This window comes from Pleurodeles waltl, chromosome 6, assembly GCF_031143425.1.
Source record: "Pleurodeles waltl isolate 20211129_DDA chromosome 6, aPleWal1.hap1.20221129, whole genome shotgun sequence".
NCBI classification, from domain to species: Eukaryota; Metazoa; Chordata; class Amphibia; order Caudata; family Salamandridae; genus Pleurodeles; species Pleurodeles waltl.
The window spans coordinates 619,599,317-619,621,691 of record NC_090445.1 but is presented as its reverse complement, the minus strand read 5'-3'; positions in this window follow the sequence as shown (position 1 = coordinate 619,621,691).

Sequence of the window (22,375 nt, the reverse complement as noted above, 5' to 3'; positions counted from 1 at the left end):
CATCCCCCTCCCCCGCGTCAATGCCTGCAGCCCAAAGAGAAATGCCCCCCTCCCATTACCTGAAAAAATCTTTTTTGTCAGTAACGTTTCCTTATCCCCCTTTAACTAGGCAACACATTACTTTGTGACCGTTTGTAGTCCTATTTGACTCAATGGGTGAATTGCTGGGCCGTTTACTAACGTGGCCTCAGAGTCATGATGTGCGGATGTGTTGTATTTGCTGCTGGTAGTCTGAGAAGTGCATCAAAATAGCTAGTAGAGGTGGGTGAGAGAACAAATTAACAAGGAGAACTGAGCCAGACTCGAGCCAAAAGACTGGCTTGGGTCTAAGAGTCCAAGAACAAGCCAAGCCATGAAAATAACTGACATGTAAATCACACAAAAAACATTTTAAAATGTGATAAAGTCTATTCAAAGTTCAAAAAACTGTATTACCTTAACACGTTGAAGCATTTCACTTTAGTACATTAGCTTATAATATTTCTTTGAAAAGCATTTATTAAATTATAGATTTTAACAATGAATTTAGAAAACATTCCTGCTTTCCCGCCCTGAAAACAATGCAATTTATGAGCTAGGAGGCAAGTCATTTATCTTGTGTACCCTATAGGTGGTCGAGAATCTTATTATACTTGGACCAAAAAATGTAATCTTTTAAAACAAACACTAAAAAATTGTGTACAGTGCACATCCTGATCTCACTACTTGAGGAAACTCTGGATCACTGGCAAAAGGAGGGAAAGTGATTTAAGCAGGGCAACAGCTAAAACTAGGTAGCATATATGAGAGGAATGAGCTGCCATCCGTCTCTCCATTAGAGACCAGAGAGCTGCAGGTTACAGAACCTGTATCACTGCTTAAACAAGTGTTGCTCCTTTTTTCATATGAGTTTGACAAAAATATGTCCTCTGTTCATGTAATGCGACAGTGGACCTCCCAACGTGCAGAGATATGCTGCACCAACAATTTTGTAGGTAAATGCTCATATTTTGACTTCTGGCAGAGCAGTGTGTTAGATATGACGTGCATTTGGACGATTCAAGACTTTATGTGCGAAAACCTTATGATAAATGAGAGACTCATAATAGTGCCCTGACAATGGTGGGTGTGTGTGTTTAAATATATTGAGGCTGCTGGGCTAGTTCAGTCATAATGGTCCCTTGTACTCAGAATTCCAATTCAAGAACTCCTCATGTGCTATTTATTTTGTAATAATGGTTTTGATAACAGACATATCTAGGTGTACTCCTCAGATCACAAAAGCAAGTGAGTAACTTTAGTGAAGCAAACGAGAATTATGGAAGTTGCAGACTAGGGTGTCTTCATAGCCTTAAATTATATTCAAAAGCTGTTCGCCTGTTGAATATCATTTGGTAGTAACGTATGCTGTCATTCCATATAGCCTTCCCTTTCCTTTGTAAGGCTGGAAACACAATTCATAGGACAGAGCATAGCCACTGATATGCAACATCAGCGGATAGCCACCACATGAAGAACCTTACAAATACCTCTGACACAAATGATCATGAATCACTTGAACAGGAAATAACGGGTTATGAAGAGCTTCATGAAGGGAGTCATAATCATGCTTTGTTTTGAGAAGTGACAATCCCTTGAAATTGTGAATAATTGATAAGTGCATGCATCATAGTGCAAAGCAATGTCCACACTTTGAAAAAAATCCAAATAAACAACCTACAGATATTGATTCAAAGTTGGTATCATGGCTGCAAAAATAACTCACACTTTTGTTTTTTTTATGTGGAATGTGCCAACCGAGCAGCTGAGCGCTATTCGTTAGTTGTTGCTAGAGGGCGCTGCTGTGATGAACTACTTATTGTTAACAATTCTTTAAAATATACAGAGTGGACTTTGGCGTCTCCTGTCATGTTCACGCTGTCATCTCATTTTATTGAATATTGATGAATAATTCGTTCAGTTTTTTTGTGGAATGCTCGAATAACTCCTTTGCAACTGCAAAGTACACTCGATCATCGCGCTTGTTGTCACATTCAATTATTTATCTCCTGTATGCATTGTATACAGGAAGCAATCCGTTTTCAGCTCTTTTTTCTCAGCATTTACGAAGCCAGTGGGGCAGGCTTTTATATTATAAATAGCATTTGTGCATGTCACATACGTAAACAGCATTAGGGGATGCCTGCTTTTACATTTGCACGTTAAATCCAGACCTATTGGCTTTACCAAAGCTTGTTTTAAGTGAGCATTTTAAGCCGTTCAAACTCCACCAGTTTGTAACCACCCCCTTTCGAAACTGCTACAAAAAAGCACCCCGATGACGGATGTTTTCAAATAGTGCTAAATTATACAATTCTATGTGTGACAGACATGTTTACATGGTTAACTGACACATTTAAACAATTTTACGTTAACGTTTGCACTAACCGACGGGTACAAAAGTTTTTTGCTTTTCTTTCTCGCCAACTACTTCAACTGACAATTGATGAAAATGTCACTACGAAATTACCTAGCACTAATGAAAAACACTCAGTGGCACTGAACAACTTCCCGCAGCTGGTGCAACATGCGCTAAATGGCCACAGTATAATGCCAATCCTCTCTCTGCAGAGGGTCTGTTCAGTATTGCCTGCTTGACACCTATGCGGTTTTATGTATGCTCCTGTAAGTCCTGAGTGTTGGAGACAGCCATCGACCCATTTTGCAGTTTGCATCAGCAGGCTAAGGGCAAAATATTTTGTACCCTCAGAAAGTAGTACTTAAATATATTTTAAACTACCTTACTTTACCTCAGTGCGTTTTAAAATTAAAAGGTAATTCGGTCCCCACAAACCACCTTTAATATACATTTACAAATGTCCTATTTGTCACTACATCAACATAATTGGGGGAGAATCAGGCACTAACAATCGCCTTTTTATGGGGGAGCACAAACTGCTCCCTCCATTCTGTAATCTCTCTTTGGGCTTGAAACCAGGGCCATGCCAAGTCAGTCACTTACATTGGTTCATGGGCTTGCCTTTTAAAATCAGCTTGCTTTCATTTGTGAAAGGCCTGCATAAGTCCTGCCTTTTCCGGTGTTTAGCCCACCTACACAGCACCGGTAAAGTACCAAAAACATACAAGGTTCGAGGTTTTCAGTCTGGAGTCCGGACTACTTTATCTGTTTATTTTCCACGCAGCGCGATTGCTGCGTTTTTTTTGCTTTACAATGCTAATAGCTCTAACTCGAACAAATGCGAGATCCGTTGCACTGAAAATGCTTATTTAATATTTTAACTACTACCATATTCCCACCATGCTTGCTTCATTGCCATTTTCTTTGTGCATTGAATTTCTAAAACTCAGGTTTTCATGCTGCTAGGACAGCTTCTAAAATGAGCTTAGTAATGTTGGTGTGTATTTCTAAGAGCCTGAAAGGCAGGTGCCTTCCTCTCCGAGTCACATGCTACCCATGGTACACGGAAGGGAATTTCCCAGTGCTAGATGAAGTTCCTCTGCTAAATTTTTAAATAAGACCATTTGTTGACAGAGCAAAAGTGCACTAAATTCCCTGGCTGGCCTGGCACATTGATTATGAAGCTGGCACCTCTTCCAAACTTCAGGATCAAGTGCGAAAACAAGCCATGTTTGCAGTTGTGTGAGGTAACCTTTGTGCCTAATGTTCCTGCTTGCATTGCAACACCACAGGTAGAAACCGTTTAGCTCTGGCTTCAGACAGCTCTAGTTGTCAAAGCACCTATTATCATCTTTTTTTTTTTTTAAACGTGCGATTAGAAGTAGAGACTCAGAGTTACTTTGGGTCAAGTCATGTCACTCACTGGCTATTTTTCATGATTTACCATTACTTAATTAGGCTGTGTTATACCTGACAGCCTTAGGGTGGTATTCTCCCAACTTTTTGCCTGTCTCCCTTCATTTTTCTGATCTTGTTTTTGCTCGTTTTAGGACTGTGTGCAGTTGAAGGCCAGCATTGGAAATGCTGTTATATACTTTTAAGTGGTAATTTCTGATCTGAAAGGAGTGGCATTGTCATGCTTGGTTTGGTTGGCATAGTAGTGAGAAATCCTGTTTACCAGTGAAGTTGGATTTAGACACCCATAAACACAGGACACTCAGATGCATCTGCTTACTGATGGGTCTTCCTGGGCAGGAAGGCTGGAGGGGCTTTCACTTACACTTCAAAAGCTAGTGGTCTGATGTTAGAAATGGGGTCTCCAGTTGGCAGATATACCCTTGTCTAAGTAGGGACCACAATCGTAGTCAGGTTAAGTCACAACACAATCCAAATTTATCCTGTGCCCACACTCCTGTAGCTTGTCACTGAGCAGTCAGTGTTAACTTAGAAGGCAATGTGTAAAGTATTTGTGCAAAACTTATACCATAATACAGTGAAAACACCACAAAAAGACACCACACAGGTTTAGAAAAATAGAGAATATTTATCCAACTAAAATACTGTTAAAACAATGAAAATCCAATGTACACAAGCAGAGTTATTAATTTTTAAAGATTAAATCCAACTAAATCTCCTAGAAGCACAACAGCTCCAAATGGGCTATCACAGTGTTGTTGAAGGAGTCGTTCCCAACAATCTGACACTACCGGTGCCAGTCACGGAGTCACATGGATCCCAAGCTACAGTACCTTTTGAAAACGAAGAACAAGGCCTTCGCACAGAGTCGGAAAGAGGCATTGCTGGAGTTGGTACATTGTCAGTCCACGGCTTCCGATGAAAAAGGTGTCCGTTCCGCGCTGCAGGGGGAGATGATGAGGCGTTTTCCGCGATGCAACAATTACTTGTGACCTGGCGGGGTCACTGGTTCCAGTCCGTCAGGACCTGATGTGTTGACTTCGCAGTGTCGCGATGACCCTGAGCGATGTCAGTGGAGTCGCAGCAATGTTGGACTTGCGTTGCAGGCCATTGCCTTCAAAGAAGGTCCACAGAGTGGGAGCAGGCTGCAGCGTTGCTGGCGTCACTGAAGTCTCTCCAGAGTGGCTGGAGTCTGATGCTAACAAAAAGCTAGTAGTTGAAGTCTTTGCTGTCCCTGAGACTTCAGAACAGGAGGCAAGCTCAATCCAAGCCCTTGGAGAGCACTTTTGGGGGAAGGAAGAGTCCTTTCAGCACAGTCAAAGGCTAACAGGGCATCAGCAGTGCAGTCCAGCGAGTCCTTTGGGCAGCCAAGAAGGTCTTCTGATAGAGTTCAGGTGCAGGTCAAGAAGTGTCTGAGTTGGTAGGGTCAGAAACCCAATTTATATTCCTCAAAAAGCCTTTGAAGTGGGGGAGACTTCAAAGAGCGGTTTTGAAGTGCACGTTTCCCTTTCAGCCCAGTCATGTCTGCTAGGATTCCGGTGGGGGGTTATCAGTCCTTTGAGGGCAGGCCACTGGCCTTTGAAATGTAAGTGTAAGACTCTCCACCCTTCCAGCCCAGGAAGGCCCATTCAGTACGCAGATGAATGCAGATGTGACAGAGTGTCCTGTGTTTGTAGTTGTCTGGGTGAAGTGCACAAGGGAGCTATCAACCAGCACAGACCAGACGTTGATTGGAGACAGACTGTAAGGCACAGATGGTTTAAAGTGCAGAGAAATGCTCACTTTCTAAAACTGGCATTTCTAAAATAATAATAGAAAATCCAACCTCACCAATAAGCAGGATTTTCTATTACCATTCTGGCCATATTACATATGACCTGGTTACCCCTTTCAGATCCGAATCTAACACTCATAAAGTATATGAGGGCAGGTCTAATGCTAGTCTATGACAGGAGCAGGCCTCACAGTAGAGGAAAATTAATTTAGGAGATTTTCACTACAAGGACATATAAAACACATATGTACATGTCCTGCTTTTTACCTACATAGCACCCTGCCCTATGGGCTACCTAGAACCTACCTTAGAGGTGACGTATATGTAGAAAAAGGGAAGTTTAACGCTTGGCAAGTACTTTTAGATGCCAAGTCTAAGTGGCAGTGAAACTGCACATACAGACCTTGCAATAGCAGGTCTGAGACATGGTTAAGGGGCTACTTATGTGGGTGGCACAATCAGTGCTGCAGGCCCACTTGTAGCATTTAATTTACAGGTGTTGGGCACATGTAGTGCACTTTACTAGGGACTTATAAGTAGATCAAATATGTCAATTGAGGATGAACCAAAGTTACCATGTTTAAGGGAGAGAGCATATGCACTTTAGCATTGGTTAGCAGTGGTATCGTGTGCAGAGCCCTAAGACCAACAAAAACAGAGTCAGAAAAGTGGAGAGAGGCAAGCAAAAAGTTGAGGGATATCCACCCTAAGGCTGTCAGGTCTAAGACCTGACCTCACACAAAGGACTGATAACCCCCCACAGATCTCCTGGCAGACAGAACTGGGTTGACAGGGGAACTGGTGCACTTCAAAACCACTCTTTGAAGTATCCTGCACTTCAAAGACACATTTGGGTATATATACTGAAATCAGACACTTCTGGACCTACACCTGACCCTGTCAGAAGGACTGCAGTGTTGTCCAAAGGACACATCTGGACTGTTTTTCTGGAAGGACTAGTCTCCTTGTTACCATTCTGCCTGCTGCTCCCTGACTCTGTGATGTCCCAGGACTTGTCATCTTGCCTCCCATTAAAAAGTCTCAGTGTCATCAAAGACTTAACCTAAGAGAGAAAATCCACGAGCTAAAGAAATCGATGCAACGCCTGCAAAATAGATGCAGTGGCTGTCTTACGGCTGATAAACCGACTCCGAGCCTGCAGAATATATGCATCACCTGTTTCATCACCACAGCACATTTGCATTGTCCATGCATGTTCTGTGAGTGACACTTTGTCATCAAAATCTGGCACCGCAGTAAGGAACTGAAGCTGAATGACCAGAAATCAATGCATCGCCCTTCCTGCGAGAAAGAATCAATGCATCACCTCCGCCCCACTGCAAAAATCGGTCCATCACTTTACTTTCGAACACGTCACCTCCTTTGCGGCCAGCAGTGTTGTTATTTTTTACGCGTCCCAGGTACTTTGTGCTAAAGAGATGCATCTATTGATTCCTGTGCTTTAAGACTTATATAAACCTCTAAAAAGTAATACTTGGACTTTGGCATTTTGGAAATTTGTTGTTTTAGTCTTGTTTTGTTCAGATAAATATTATCCAGTTTTCTACACTGGTCCACAATACTTTTCGTGGTGTTTTCACTGTGTTATTGTACGAGTTATTGCACAAATACTTCCTTCACCTTTGCCTTCTAAGTTAAGCCTGTCTGTTCTGTGCCATGCTACAGAGGGATAATTTAGGTTATGCTGGGACTTACCCTGACTAGGATTGTGTTCCCTACTTCGACAGGGTGCATACCTGTGCCAACTAGAGACCCAGGTTCTAGCAGACTGTGCAACAAGGCTATGGCATTTCATTTGTTCAATTCGTGTTCCCCTTAACTTTAGTAATGTGGCATCAAGTAACCCTTCTGTTAGACTTATGGCACCACTTTCTCAGAGAAAATTATTAGCAGTCTGTGCATGTTTTGGGGCTCTTGATGGCCAAAAGCTGATACTTGATTGTCAGTGTTCCTTTGCAATGTTTTTATCATAGCACTTCTGCGTTTATTTTGTTTACAAAACCTGTAGGAATAACATAGTAGTATTCAAATTTGTTTAACGTGTTTTGTTTTACAGATTTGAATGACCTTCCTGACTTTTTATGGTATGAAAATACCAGCTTGACCAGTGGAATACCGGTGGGGTAACAATCCTACTTAATACGCAGATGCAAGATGACATGCAACTAGTCACCAAGAGCCAGTGTTTGTTCTTTAATACATACACTATGCTGACATTTCTTATTAATGTGTTTTTTGTGCAGGAAGAGTGTGCTATTTTTAGAACTTCACTTCTTATAAAAACAAAGTGCTATGTAATAAGCATTCTTGTTCGTTAATGTGCATTATGTTAATGCTGACAATTGTGACCAGACAACTTAGAATAGAGATAGTTAGTAGAAGTGAATGAGTAGCTGTGTTTCCATCAATAGGTTTGCAAGGAAACATTGATTATGCAGAAGCAATATAATATGGGAGAGTGAACTTTGTATGCCAAGTAGCTCAAACCTATGACATTTACAGTTTTGTGGGGCATATTTATGAAAAAGTGGTACATCAGTCCCGATGCACAACTTCTCTTGAATTGTCCTTGTCCCACCTAACGACACCATTGTTGTGTCATATTTACAATACGGTGCACCATGGCAGCTGTTACCACAACAGCGTCAGAATTTTTGACGCTGTTGTGGTGCTTTGCTGCACTAAGGTCAAAAATGTTGAGGCTAGTGCAGCAAAGCTCAGGGAGGCCTATTGATTTTAATGGGTGCGCCATTTTAACGCATGTCTTGAGCAGGCGCTTAAAATGACTGAAAAAATTGTGCAGTAAGATCCAGTAAATTTCACTGAGCCATTTTTTTGGGATTTCCTGCGTCGGACGCCCCCTTGCATACATTATGCCTGGCGCAGGCATAATGTGGCGCAAGGGGTTGGAAAGTGGCGCAGTGCATGCATTGGGCCACTCTGTAAATCTGGCGTGGGGGAAAGGCTACTTCAGCACTGCCTTAGCATAAAAAAATGATGCTATGGAGGGACTAAGGTGGCACAAGGGGCATGTAAATATGCCCGTTTAACTACGTAAGTAAGGGAGAGGATGTGGCGCTATGCCCAAAACAACCGACACTGGATCTTTGAAACCGGATCGAGTCTCAGCGTGTTTTCAATACCCTGTGTTCTATGCACATTGGATTATCTCTTTGTGCCCAAAAAAGGAATTTGGCCATGTGTAATATAACTGGTGTTGATTTAAAGCGCTCCAGTAACTTCGTGTAGATTTCGAACTATGTAAAAAAAAAAGTAGAGGCCATGCTGCAGAGCTTTTAAGATTAATCTAGCTTGTATACTACTGGAAAGTGTTCGCCAAGTAGATTTTCACCACTGTATCTTTAATGTGTACACAGAGTCATGCACTGATCTGTGATATTGTATTTAATTTTCAAAATACACAAAAAGTAGAAATCAAATGGCTCAAAGCGCTGCAACTGGGTGAAGCTTATTTTATATGCATTTCGTTATTAACATTTCAAATAGCCAACTGCATTGTGGCAGTGACATTACACTGACCTTCAATTACACCCCTGTAGGCAAATTACAGTAGTCAGCAAAACAACTGGTGTACATAGGGGTACTATTCATGCAAGTCCAAAAAGTATCAGAGAAGGAAATTGTTACAATCCTGGACGATTCCGTATCTAACCTCGTTAGTATTTATCACATACAGTAAGCAACATGTTCAACTGGAGACCCCCGACCATTCCCACCAGACTCCGCACAATTTGCAGGGCAATAAAGGAGAAAGGCAAACATATATAGGGAAACAATAATACGGCAGCAGGAATGAATTTACAATCTGCCACAGTTTTCCCAACCTGGATAGCCATAGGTTACTAACCATTGCCCCATCCCTTCCCTCTTGGGCTCCCCTTTTCTGTTATCCTAACATGCCGTCTTCCTGGTCTGAACCTCCTTCGTAGACTCCATTGATGCCTGAATCATAATCGTCAAGGATAGCAAATCGTCCACTACTTTCTCATTCTTACAGGATCTCCTTATATGAGCCTCCTCAGTGCCAGCCCATTCCAGCATGTCCCTCCTCCAGTCCAGCTGTGCAGGGGCCCTGAAACTCAACCAACCTATTGAAATCCACTGTTTGGCCACTATGAGTCCTAACACTGCAAAGTGCCTACTCAATTTCCTCCTTGGGTTTTCTGGAAGGAGTCCCAAGATGCACTGATTAATAGGATATTGGACATTCCATCCCGTGAAGAGTGTGAAGAGGTACAGAATAGCTTTCCAGAATGCTGCTACACAAGGTATTGCCATAGTATATGTGGGACATTTGCTCCCATCACACGGCATCTAGCGCAGCAGTGAGATCTGGTTGGATAATGGTGTGAAGTCTTTTTGGGGAGAGAAAAGCCGTATATACTATATAGGATTGTGTCAACTTAAACCTTGCACAAAGTGTCACTGCGCAGGCCCATACAGGTATTTTTGCCTGTCCTTGGGAGTAAAGAGTTCTTCACAGACCCTCTATTATGCTTTCTCTACTTAACGTGGGGTCAGTTGCCTGTCTGCTTGCAGGACTCTGTATATGTGAGATATAAACTTGTGTCCATCCACCATTGAGAGCATGGTCACTATGGTCTATGTGGGTTCAGGGGCCACTGGAAAGGAACACCATAATTGGCTCGCCGTCACCGCCATTTTGGTGTATTGAAGGAACTGACCGTCCCCAGCCCATATGTTTCTGCTGCATCCTGCAATGTTATGAAATGCCTGACGGACACAAGTCAGAGAGCATGAGGCATCCTCCCTCCTGCCACTTGTCAATCACCATCGTCGGAGCTATTTGTTGGAATGGTCAGAAAGGTCTTGGTCCAGGGTATATGTTGCACACCCAATCACCCTCCCTACCGCTCTCTCCCATAAGCAGCCCAAAAGGCATATCAGGTGTAGGAGTGAGCTGGGTATATCCTTCCCCCTTATCAGAAAGGGCCTGAGGTGGCAGCCATTGTACCACCCAGCAGTGCTTTCTCCCAGTTAGGCTTCCCATCCAGCCAATACATGACGTGCTGCAAGTGCGCCGCCAGATAACAAAGTTCTAGGTCTGGCCCCTCTATCCCGCCTCTATCCCAATCCCTCTAAAGGGAAAGTAGTCTAACTTTGCATTCTCAGCCCAAAGGACCTCTACCAACTGTGAAGATCATGGAACACCGTCTGGGGAATTTCATACATGGCTCCTCGCAGAGCATATAGACAGTGAGGCAGGTTATCATTTTTATAAGGGCGATCGTCCCTGCAAGTGATATTTTCAAAGTGTCCCAGAAAACAATGGGAGGGTGCAAGTTAGAAATCACACAGCTGATATTCAGCTCATATGCCCGCTGTTCCCCATTAATAGCATGAATCACAGGGTATTTGACGCTGTCTGTCTTCCACAGCAGAACGGCTTCAGGCAAGCAGTCTATCTGCAATCCCCTCAGTTGTCCCAGCGGGAAAAGAACCGACTTGCTGCTAACAACTGGGAGCCCCGAGAATTTCAAGAACTCCCAAAGGACATTAAGCAAACTGGTTCAAACTTAGTGGCATTCAAGATGCTGCTGGTATGTTTGAGAAAATACACGACCTGTGTGTTTTTAATGCTGATACTAAAGCAGAATGATGTGGTATTTCGTATTGTCATGCAACCTGATTCCTTAAAAATGGAGTCAAGCAATTTTCTTCTTAAAATAAATAAGGCTGGATAAATACAAATTATTTGTTCAATTGTTTCAAGTGAAATGTTACTTAAGAGGCAGTTGAGAAACTTAAATAAATTGCAATGTAACGTAATTAACAATGCAAAAATGTATTTTTTACCTAAAAGCCACATTTGAATGAATTTGAGGATGCCTTTTCACTGAACAAATGTTTCCATTATAACTGGAATGTTTATAATATAAGGACAACTGAGCATCACAATGAAACATCTGTTTATTATTGTAGATTTAAAAAATGGTTTGCTAACTGGAAACATATTGGCGATTATGACCAAGAATGGTAATTGGTATTCTCGCATTGCTGTGTTAAATCTGTTTTCCATGGGTAAATGATTATCTCAATTTAATGAGAAAACTTCCTTAGAAAGTAATTATTTTGAGGTGTCCGGATCAGCTGCAGCACAATTACAGATATGGATTAATTAGCTGAATTTTATGTAAAGATTTTAAGGAAATTGATTTTTGAATACTTAGTTGAATATTTTCGTCAAGTCTTATGTGTTGACCCTGTAGGTCTTCTTGAGTAATTGATTGAAAAAATATATCAGCGTATGCTAGATTGTTGCCTCTCACTCCACCCATTTTTGGTGGCAGGCCAGCTGAATGATCTAAGAACTCTGGCAAATCTGCTAGGTTTCATGCAATCAAAAGTGGTACCAGTTTGCAGCTGTGTTTCAGTCCTTCAGCAATACTAATTTTCCACCAGGATAACTTAATTTGTGCCAATTGACAGTATGGAACTCTATCGGAAAGTGCAGTAGCTTTTTGCCTATCCCTCGTAATTGCATTTTAGACCATAAATGGTTTCTATCTACTTTGTTGAAGGATATGGAATAGTGGACAAACCAATTAATACGGTTATTCCTTGACTTTAAACAAGACCAATAAACTAATAGGTTTAATGCAATAATATGACATGCAAGAAATCAAGAATGAGTGAATTTAAACAATATTTTCTCATGCCTATTCAGAAAGATTTCCGAACAGCAATTTTATTGACCGCGTGCAATCAAAGTCTATTCATTAGTAATGTTTTCGGTCAGACTGTGCCCCATACTTATAGAGTGATTGAAGCCTTTCCAAGAACAGGATATAACTTCAAAGTTCTATACCCTAGTAAAGAAACTACCTAGGATACCGCTCCCGCATATGGAATTGTTATTGAGCACAGCAACTGGGATACTGTTGTGAAAGCCATCTATGCATTTGTGTTTTTGTACATTACTAATAATGTGGAAAATGTGATTTTACACTTAATTTTACATGTACACATTATTATTGTGCAGATTTCATGACAGAGGTTTTCAATGACATTCAGAAGTTTGTTTTCCAAACCGTTGCTAACTAGGCCTCACATGGGGCCTGTCAGCCATTTTATTTAAGACAGATTCACCTGTGTCTTTCCTTCCTGCCCACATCTCTCATCACAATTTGTGCAGCACACAGTCAAGCTGAAATGTATTCCCTCATTTGCACTGTCATTATTTAGGCTGCTCTCGATGAACTTTCCCCGGTACAATTACTAACTTCAACAATAAATTCAAGGTCCTTCCGCTGATTCACTATGTCCCATTCATTCACATTACACATTATTGTTTATGTAACTAGTCTGTTCTACTATCTCTGGATGGCACTAGCATAGAGGACGAGAATAATTATTCATGTAGCGGGATAGTGCTTAAGCGCGAAGGCAATATGACATTTATTAAGATTTGTGCACTGATTTGCTGATGAAGTGACTTTTACAAATACCACAGTGATTTTAAATTTCAATTAATTTCACATGTGTAAATAATGTATAAATGACCAATATTTTTGTGTGAGCAAACAACTTCAAAGACTTTTCCTATGCTGCTAGGGATGCTGCCAGAGTCTCAATTGAATTTCTGCTAACTTAGGAATTGGAATAATTTTGACTTGGTACTTCTCTGTAATACTGTATTTGCTGAGATGATTCATGGCATTGACTCTGCACCACTTAGTTTTTGCAATACAATCTTTTAATTATTGTAGAGCTCAGTTATTGAGTGAGCCCTTTACCTAATTGACAGTTTTTCAGAAATTTGATGGGGACACATTGCCTCATGAAAATTAAGGTTTTACACCACCTGCAATTCATTGCATTGCAGACATTATGTTGAGGTAAATGTTTGGAGTGTCTAAATTTAGGGGTCCCCATTGCGCTCACCACATTCGAGCCTGGAGTGCTTGATTAGTGAAAACATTTTGTTATTGCAACACATCCCTCTCAATTATGATGTCATGATTATTAGCCTAAATTAAACCAGATTAGCAACTCAGGTGCATATCGTGAACTTGCACCCTGACCACTGTTCGCTGTCTACCCTCAGGAACCTGAACTTTGTTGTAGATCTGAGGTTGAGTCTACATATAAGCCGTCTCATATGTTGATATTGCGCAACACACAACAGGCTACTACTATCTTGCACACAACTTGCAGAGAGTACAGGAGCAACAACCTTGTAGAGTCAAGACATCTGAAATCCCAGACAAAATGGCTTGTGTCCCCATGCATTATTTATTATAACTCTGTTGAGGCTTATGGTTGGATACAGCAAGGGAGTGAGGAGCTGGAGACAGAACGCATAAAAGATATTTGTTATATTATGGAACTATTCAGAATAAAGTACATCATCTATGCATACATGCAGCCACCGTTAGGGATGTGTGTGTTTATTTTGATGCACTGAGGCAATGACTCACTATAGGCGTGATTTAGAGTTAGGCAGATGGGATTACTCCATCACAAATATGACAGATATCCTGTCCACTGTATTACCATCCATTATTTCCTATGGGAATCGTAATACGACAGAAGGGATATTCGTCACGTTTGTAACCCATCTGCCAAACTCTTAATCAGGACCTTTATTTGAGATGTCAATACCCAGTGCACAGACACATCCATTGTGAAATATCCTTACTTACTATTTAGCCATGTGTCACCAAGATTCCAAGCAATCTTTTTTGAGCATTTATTGTAAGTTAAAGTTACGGTAGATATATGAAAAAGTAAGCTATGGTCCTGGAATGCTCCATAATAACTTTGCTGGGGCATATTAACTTTGCTGGGGTGGATTCTTAGTATTTATTCAAGACTATTCATGAATTATATTATTGAGTTAAGGATATCATGAGTAACACAATATGGAAGACTGGAATATAGAGCCTAGGTATAACATTTTCTTTTAACAATACCTAAGTTTAAAATGTTGAGTACTAAAGAATAATTTCTAATGTTGTTTTTAAGTTATTTAGTAAACACCAGCCTGGGGTCCTCAAAGTAGTCACAAAATAATGTATGTTTCTCTTTTTGGGTACATACTCTATACTGAGGGTTATTTTTTTAGGTGGTGCCAGATGACCCAGGTATAATGAAAGTCACCTCCTTGGATTTGTGTATTTAGATAAACTTTTGCTATGGTTTGCATCATTGCATACCCAAGAGTATTACTGTTTTAATATGTGAATATTTGGTTGATTTCTCTATTGTTGTTAACAACAGTTCATTGTATATGATACTTTGCTTGTTTGGTAGTAGAGCGAAAATGAAGACTATGTGGTTACATTGGTATTGTCTATGAATGGTGTATATCTGATAGAATGGCAGGTATAGGTTTTGAAAGCGCCATCCATGACCAAATGGTTAATTGTGGGGGAGGTAGTATGTTTTGGGCAATAGGAGGAAATATAATTATTCTTTCATTATTTAAATTATCAACTATAAAGAAATATTATTTTGTATGGGAGAGTGTTAAAGGGTGAGAAATGACTCAGCACATGGTTTTGGTGAAGGGATATCAATCTGTTTTCCTCTTCTTATTCTAGACATCGTACCTTTCAAATTAGTCAGAGAGGGTAGTTGGGCTATGACATGAGTTGGAATTCTATATGCATACATTTTTTAAATAATCCCTCTTGGAGCAGTGGAACATTTTGAGGACACTTTCAAATGTTGCATGTCATTTCAGACCTCAATTCCTGCTCTATTTGGCAGCTGATTTTGTGAAGTTTTCATTATTTAGTCTTGTGATTCTTCCCTACTTTTCCAGTAGCAGTTTTCTTTGTTACTATGTTTTTATTACAGGTAGTGAAAGTCGGTTAGGTAGAAGTAATTGGATGTATAAGTGATTTAAAAATATTGAAAAGAGGTTTAGTTTAAAATGTTATGCATGTTATAGAACGTAAGTTACAGAATAGTACACTTGAAAGGTTTTTTTTTTATTTGAGAATAATTTTTACCAGTTGTTTTCCTCTTTAGGTGTCAAATGCTTCAAGTGTATTTCTTTCTTTGGTTTCTTTTTAAAGTGATCTCTTGATATTTATGTTGTATGGATAGTAACATGGAGAAGGAAAATAGTTTAGATCACTATTATTTTTGCATTAAGATTTCAATATCTACTTTAATTCCAAGTGTACTTTCACTTGCTTCATAATAGCTATTCTTACTTTCTTCAAACTGGAGTGCTTCTTTAGTCAAGCCTTGTGACAGGCTTCTTTGGTTAGGAAGCTGGCACAATGATAGCTTACCCTTTCTTGTATTTGTTGTGTTTCACTCATTTTTAATTTGTTCTAATTTGTTAACTGCTCTTACTTTGAATGTGATTAGTTTTCTTCTTCTGCTTTTGCAATATTTTCATTGGTATTTTCCTCTTAAGGGAAGTGTTAATTTAGACATAATTTTGAGGGTTTTGCTCAATGGTATATGTTTTTAAAATGCAAATTATGACATTTCAGATTTCATATATAGGAATTGTATGTATGTTGTTTTATTTGATGCTATTGAAGTGTTCAATACTAAAAGTTTCAATATTATTGCATGTTTGTAAAATCTAGATATGAAGATAATATTGTAATTGTCTATAATATGTATTTCAATATTTTGTCAAATGTAATACATATATAAAGAGACATTATTTTGCCAATATCTATTATATATACAGTGACACCATTTAAACTCAATGGTTTTGTAGTCAATATTTGGAGAAGATATGTTCTTGTATTATGATATTTCTGTGGTTGATATCCCAAAGTACAGCCACTTTGCTGGATTCAACCTTTGCTGAATAGTTTAATTCTCCAACTTTAGCTTACACAATCTTGAACAATAAAAGACTGGAGACTGGGTGCAATGAGCACAGGAAAGAAAGGTCCTGTATAATGTTAACAGTATCAGTACGTTCACCACTGATTCTGATGAATTCTGTTGCATCATTCTGTCATCATTATCACATGTTGTCTTAGGCAATGATTGGTGAATGTTGATGGCAGTGGTAAAAAGAATTACCATCCTGATATCAGCTTCATGTTAGTCCTACGTAATAACACCTGTTGGCATTAAAATAAATTTCCAGAAACTGGCCTGATACAACACACTGTGCAAAGTCTTAACATACCACAGTTTTTCAACTCAATTGCTAATCCAGTCTAACAAGCACAGCAATAGTGAAGAGAGCACTTATCTTGAGAGATAAACAAGAATACACAGATTTAGAGGTCTTGAAGCCAATAGCCCTGAACTAACTGATGTTATCTCCTACAGCAGAGCCAGAGGACCCATTTTCTCCCTTTACCCTGTTCAAGAAACCTATTAATCATGATTGCTGCTTCTCTTAGGAAAGATGCTTCAGAACTACAGTTTCTTTTGGCTCTCAGTAACTCAACAAATGGAATACTGTGTATTAAATTCACTGATGATTACTGTTTGCGTCCAGAAGGTTATTTCCTGCTGTCATCTTTCTCAATAATCTACTCTCTAATTTATTTTTATGTACTGTAAGTTAAAAATGTAAAAACTCTATTCTGTCATTACACATGTGACTAGTGAATCTCAAATTTATTGATTTTTCAAAAGTATTTCTGCAAACCCCAGAGCTGATCAAATGGTGTCCTTCCAGATACAAAATATGTCATCAATGTACCTGACCCAGAAGACCTTGTGTTCATCAAAATGACAAATGTTACTGACCACCTGTTCCTCCCACCAGCCGAGGTAAAGATTTGCATAACTGGGGGCTAAATAGGTGCCCATCACGGTCCCCTGGGTTTGACAATAAAGGCATTTGTCAAAGATAAAATAAAATGCTGGTATGGCACACTCACTTACTGTCTAACAGCATCTCTATACGTAGTGGATAAGAAAGTGAACGAGCGTAAAGGAAATGGCTGCTAGCTAGAATGTCCAGATCATGTGGTATACAGGTGTATAAGCTGTTCAAATCTAGACTCATCAGTAGAAAAATGTCATCTCATATATTGCCATCAATAAGGCATAAGAACTTTCCTGTGTCCCTAATGTAAGATGTAAGGGATTCAACAAAGGGTCTTAGAAATAAATCTACGTATCTAGGTGTATATTTCAAACAGACTACACCCTGAAGATACGATTGGTCTTTCTGATGGTTTAGTAGAGTTTTTGTAAAATTTGGTCAAAAAAAACGAGCTGGAATTTTGAGGAGTGTTTTCATACTATGCATGTTTCAGAGATGATTTATGTAATGCTGCAGCAAGGGTGTGCATTATAAGACCTTGGTACCTTATTAGAAACATCACATACTATATTGATTTAGCTCTAGCACATGAGCCAGCCATGATGTAATATTATGAAGTTTGTGTTACAAATGCTTTTCATTTCTTATTGTTTGTAAACATGAGTCTGGATCTCCAACAATACTTTGGTGTTTTTAAGCATTCTATGCACAGTTTGGAGCACTGAATTTGTATCATTATAATATGGCAAATTTGTATGATTACCAGTGTTCTTCTAGTTATTCTCACAGTCCATTTTCACTTTTCACTTAGGACTTTTCACAGTTATGGTTAAAACCACTATATGTGTACACTTTCCCTGACCAGTGATCAGCAAGTCATGTTCTCTGAAATGTGTAAGGCTTGTATGTCGCCATTAATAAAAAATTGCATTCATTGATAATTTGGACTATTGCTGGTTTCTCAATAGTTGCCTGGACATTTGAGTGGATACCAGTTTACCTGTTTATAGATGTATGGGGGTTCATAACCCAGCTGTGGACAGCTGCCTAAGTGGCTGAGAAACTGTGGAATTGAGTATATAGCTTCAAGATTTGAAGATGGGTGAATCTATAGTTTCCTATATGCCCTTACCTTACTATATTTTGTCGCTGGATTTTCTGTCCTTGATATTCTTGTACCACAATATTCTGGGGAGTCAATATTCAGTAGTACAACCATCCAAATTCCTCAACATGTGGTGAGCCAATGCAACGTGTTGCAACTCATGATGAATTGAAGGGAGTTGTAGCATTTACTCCATGTTTAGACACCATTACATGTTATTCACCGCTGAAATTAATTTCCATTCATGATTCACATGCAAAAAACTATGCAGTGGTTCGATGTGCACATAGGGTCAGATGTAGAAAGGGTTTTACGCGTTGCAAACAGCGAAAATCGCTGTTTGCGACGCACAAAACCCACATAGCGATGCCCATTCCCATTTTGCGAGACGGTAACCTGGTTAATGGGACTGCGATTCGCAAATAGGAAGGACTGTTCCCCTTCCTATTTGCGAGTCGCAGTGCGATGCAGAATTGCTTTGTGACCGCGAACGCGGTCGCAAAGCAATCGCAGTTACCACCAGTGTCACACTGGTGGTAACCAATTCGCAAAAGGGAAGGGGTCCCCATGGGACCTTCCTTTGTGAATGGCCTTGGAAACATTTACTGACACGTTTCATTTTTTCATTTTGTAATGCACCTCATTTTCCTTTAGGGAAAACAGGATGCATTACAAAAAAAAAAACTGCTTTATTTAAAAGCAGTCACAGACATGGTGGTCTGCTCTCTCCAGCAGGCCACCATCCCTGTGCGTGCTGTGACTCGCAAAGGGGTCGCAAATTGCGACCCACCACATTAATATTTATGAGGTGGGCCTTTGCAACCCCCTTGTGACTTGCAGATGGTGTCAGGGACACCATCCTGCATTGCGACTCGCAAATTGCGAGTCGCAATACAGGATTTTCCTACATCTGGCCCTAAGTTCTTAGCTGTGTTGGGTTTTCTAACGTTATGATATAAAAGTGGGAAAGTGGGACCAGTAGTGTTGCAGTTATTCAGTGCTTTTTCTTCTGACTGACATCATTTAGGTCAGAAAATGAAAAAATAGATTTGAATTAATGATTTTCTTAAGTTGTCACCTCATGCCAGCACTGCGTTATTACCTCAACCACTGGCCTCCAATCCCCTATTTGCGTAAGTAATGTGATGAGCATAATGAAGTCACTTTTATCTTAAGTATGGATAGACTCATCTGTGACCTCACGTGTCTTTACAGGACTTACATCATGCTTTTATGCGTACATGTACACGTAATCATCTACTTGTGACATAGGGGGTCATTCTGACCTCGGCGGTAAAAGGCGCTTACCGCCGGCCAGAAGACCGCCATAACACCGGCACGGTCAACCGCCACAGATATTCTGACCCGCAACTGGCAAACCGCCAAAAACCCGACATCAACAAAAGTCCGCCCCACCAACGGCCATCGAAAAACTGGCGATGACCAAACCTCCACCGTCACGCCAACAGAAATACGCCCATGCCATTCCGACCCACAAATCCCCGCAGCGGTCTTTCAACCGCAGTATTCCATTGGCGGTACACTCCGCCGTGGTCAAAATACACACACCTTTACAAAACACAACCACATTGGACAATTCGAAATACACACACCTGATACACATACACACACCACACCCACACACCCAATACAATATAAAACACACACCCACATCCCCCACAAACCCTTACGACCACAATTGCGACTGAAGGCCAGAGAGAGACAGCACAGAATAGAGTACACCATCACACAGAGGCAAATCACAACATCACGCACACAATATCCACGCACAAAACACCACACACCACCACACTCACCACACTCTACAACACATACACCACCCCACACCTCATCCACACCACCCCATGGCACCCCAAAGATACCCCAGGTTTTCTGACGCTGAACTCAGGGTCATGGTGGAGGAAATAGTTCGGGTCGAGCCCCAGCTCTTCAGGACACAGGTGCAGCACACCACCATTGCCAGGAAGATGGAGCTATGGCAAAGAATAGTGGACAGGGTCAACGCTGTGGGACAGCATCCTCGAAATCGGGACGATATCAGGAAGCGGTGGAACGACCTACGGGAGAAGGTGCGTTCCATGGTATCAAGGCACAACATCGCGGTGCAGAAGACTGGCGGCGGACCCCCACCTACTCCCCCAGAATTTACAGCATGGGAGGAGCAAGTCTTGCACATCCTGCATCCTGAGGGCCTCGCAGGAGTAGCTGGAGGAATGGACTCTGGAAAGTCTCATCTTAACTACTTCATCCCCCCACCCCACCTGCATGCCAAATCATACCCCCACCCCCATCACACCTACTCCTTGCAAATGGCTCACCATCACAACCCACCCATCCCAACACTTAGCCCTGCATGCGTCCACAAAGTATGGACACACATCACCAAAGCATGCCCACTGCACATACCCATCTCCCCCACAAGCCACCGTCACAACAGCCCCCACAAGGGAATGCCAGCACTGGGGTACACGGCCACCCACCCATTCCACACTATGGCACACACAGAAGCAATAACCATACTCTTATACCCCTGCAGGACCCGAACGCAACCACACCGCCCAGGAGGGTCCAGAAATGTCCATCCCACCCCCAGAAGAGGCCCCCAGTGATGACAGCAGCTCTGTCTCCCTGGACCCAGATGACCAGCCCGGCCAATCAGGGACCTCTGGACAGTCGGTTCCCCTCACACAGCCACAGGCCACAGCAGACCTAACCCCCTATGGGAACACCAGCACAGCTCCCACCCAGCGGGCCCATGCCTCTGTCTCCAGGACACGTCAATCAGCGGTGTGTCCACCACTACAGGGCACCCAGGTAGACCCACCACCCCAACAACAGCAGGGACCTGGGGGCAGTGGTAGTGGGCACACGGTCCAGGGGACAGAGGCCCAGGGAAACAGGGGAACTGGGAGGGCTGCTGTGCGACGGGGGGGACAGGCCCAGGGAACCCACTCTCCACGAGGCCCTCTCCTCCATCATGGGAGCATACCACCACTCCCAGGAGATGATGGCTATGGTACTGGCCAGGTTCCAGGAGATCCAGGTACTGCAGGAGGAACAGTACATGGGGTTCAGGGAGGAACTCCGAAGCATTAGTTCCGCAATGGGGACCATCGTCGTGGCTCTTAACCAGATTGTCACCACATTGCGGGACCATGTGGCACCACAAAGGGCCCCTGTCACTAGCATGGACGAAGAACAGCCTACCACCTCCGCCGGCGCTAGTGGACAGGAGGCCCCCACACAACAACAGGCCACCAGAACCCCACCTCCTGCAGAAGAAGAACTACCCCGCAAGCGGAGCCTGAGATCTCGGAAGAAGACAGAGTAGGATGTCAAGACCCCCGCCAGCAAAGGACACCCCCTGATGTCATCCCACTGTCCCACATTGTCACCCTGTCCAACCTTAAACTGCCCCTGCTCCATACTTCCACAGGCATATGGACAATGCACCTGTGAGACTGAAAATCTGGACTCTGCCATGTACATTACTCCACCATCACCCATCACCGATTCCCAAGCATGTCCCTAAAATTAGCACTTAAATAAAATCACTTATTGCACTAAAATTATCTGGAGTCTGCTTGTATTTTGAACAAATGTATTAGACATAACGGTGCCAAAATTTTCAGTTACATTGTGATGACAACATACCACTGTCACACAGCTGTAGTCCATGGGCAAACAAAGCAGAGGTCACGCAGTGGGGCCCACATCTCTGAAAACGGAAGGGAAAGTCACAACTCAGTTAACATAAAATGGGGGGAAACTCAGACAGTAGAGAGGCAGGAGACTGTAAGTACATGTAAAATGGCGGTGTTGATTCGTACCTGTGTGTTATTGAAAATACTGTTGTATCACTGTCTCCCTGTTGTCTGTGTCGTCCCCGTCGTCTTCCTCCTCTTCACTCTC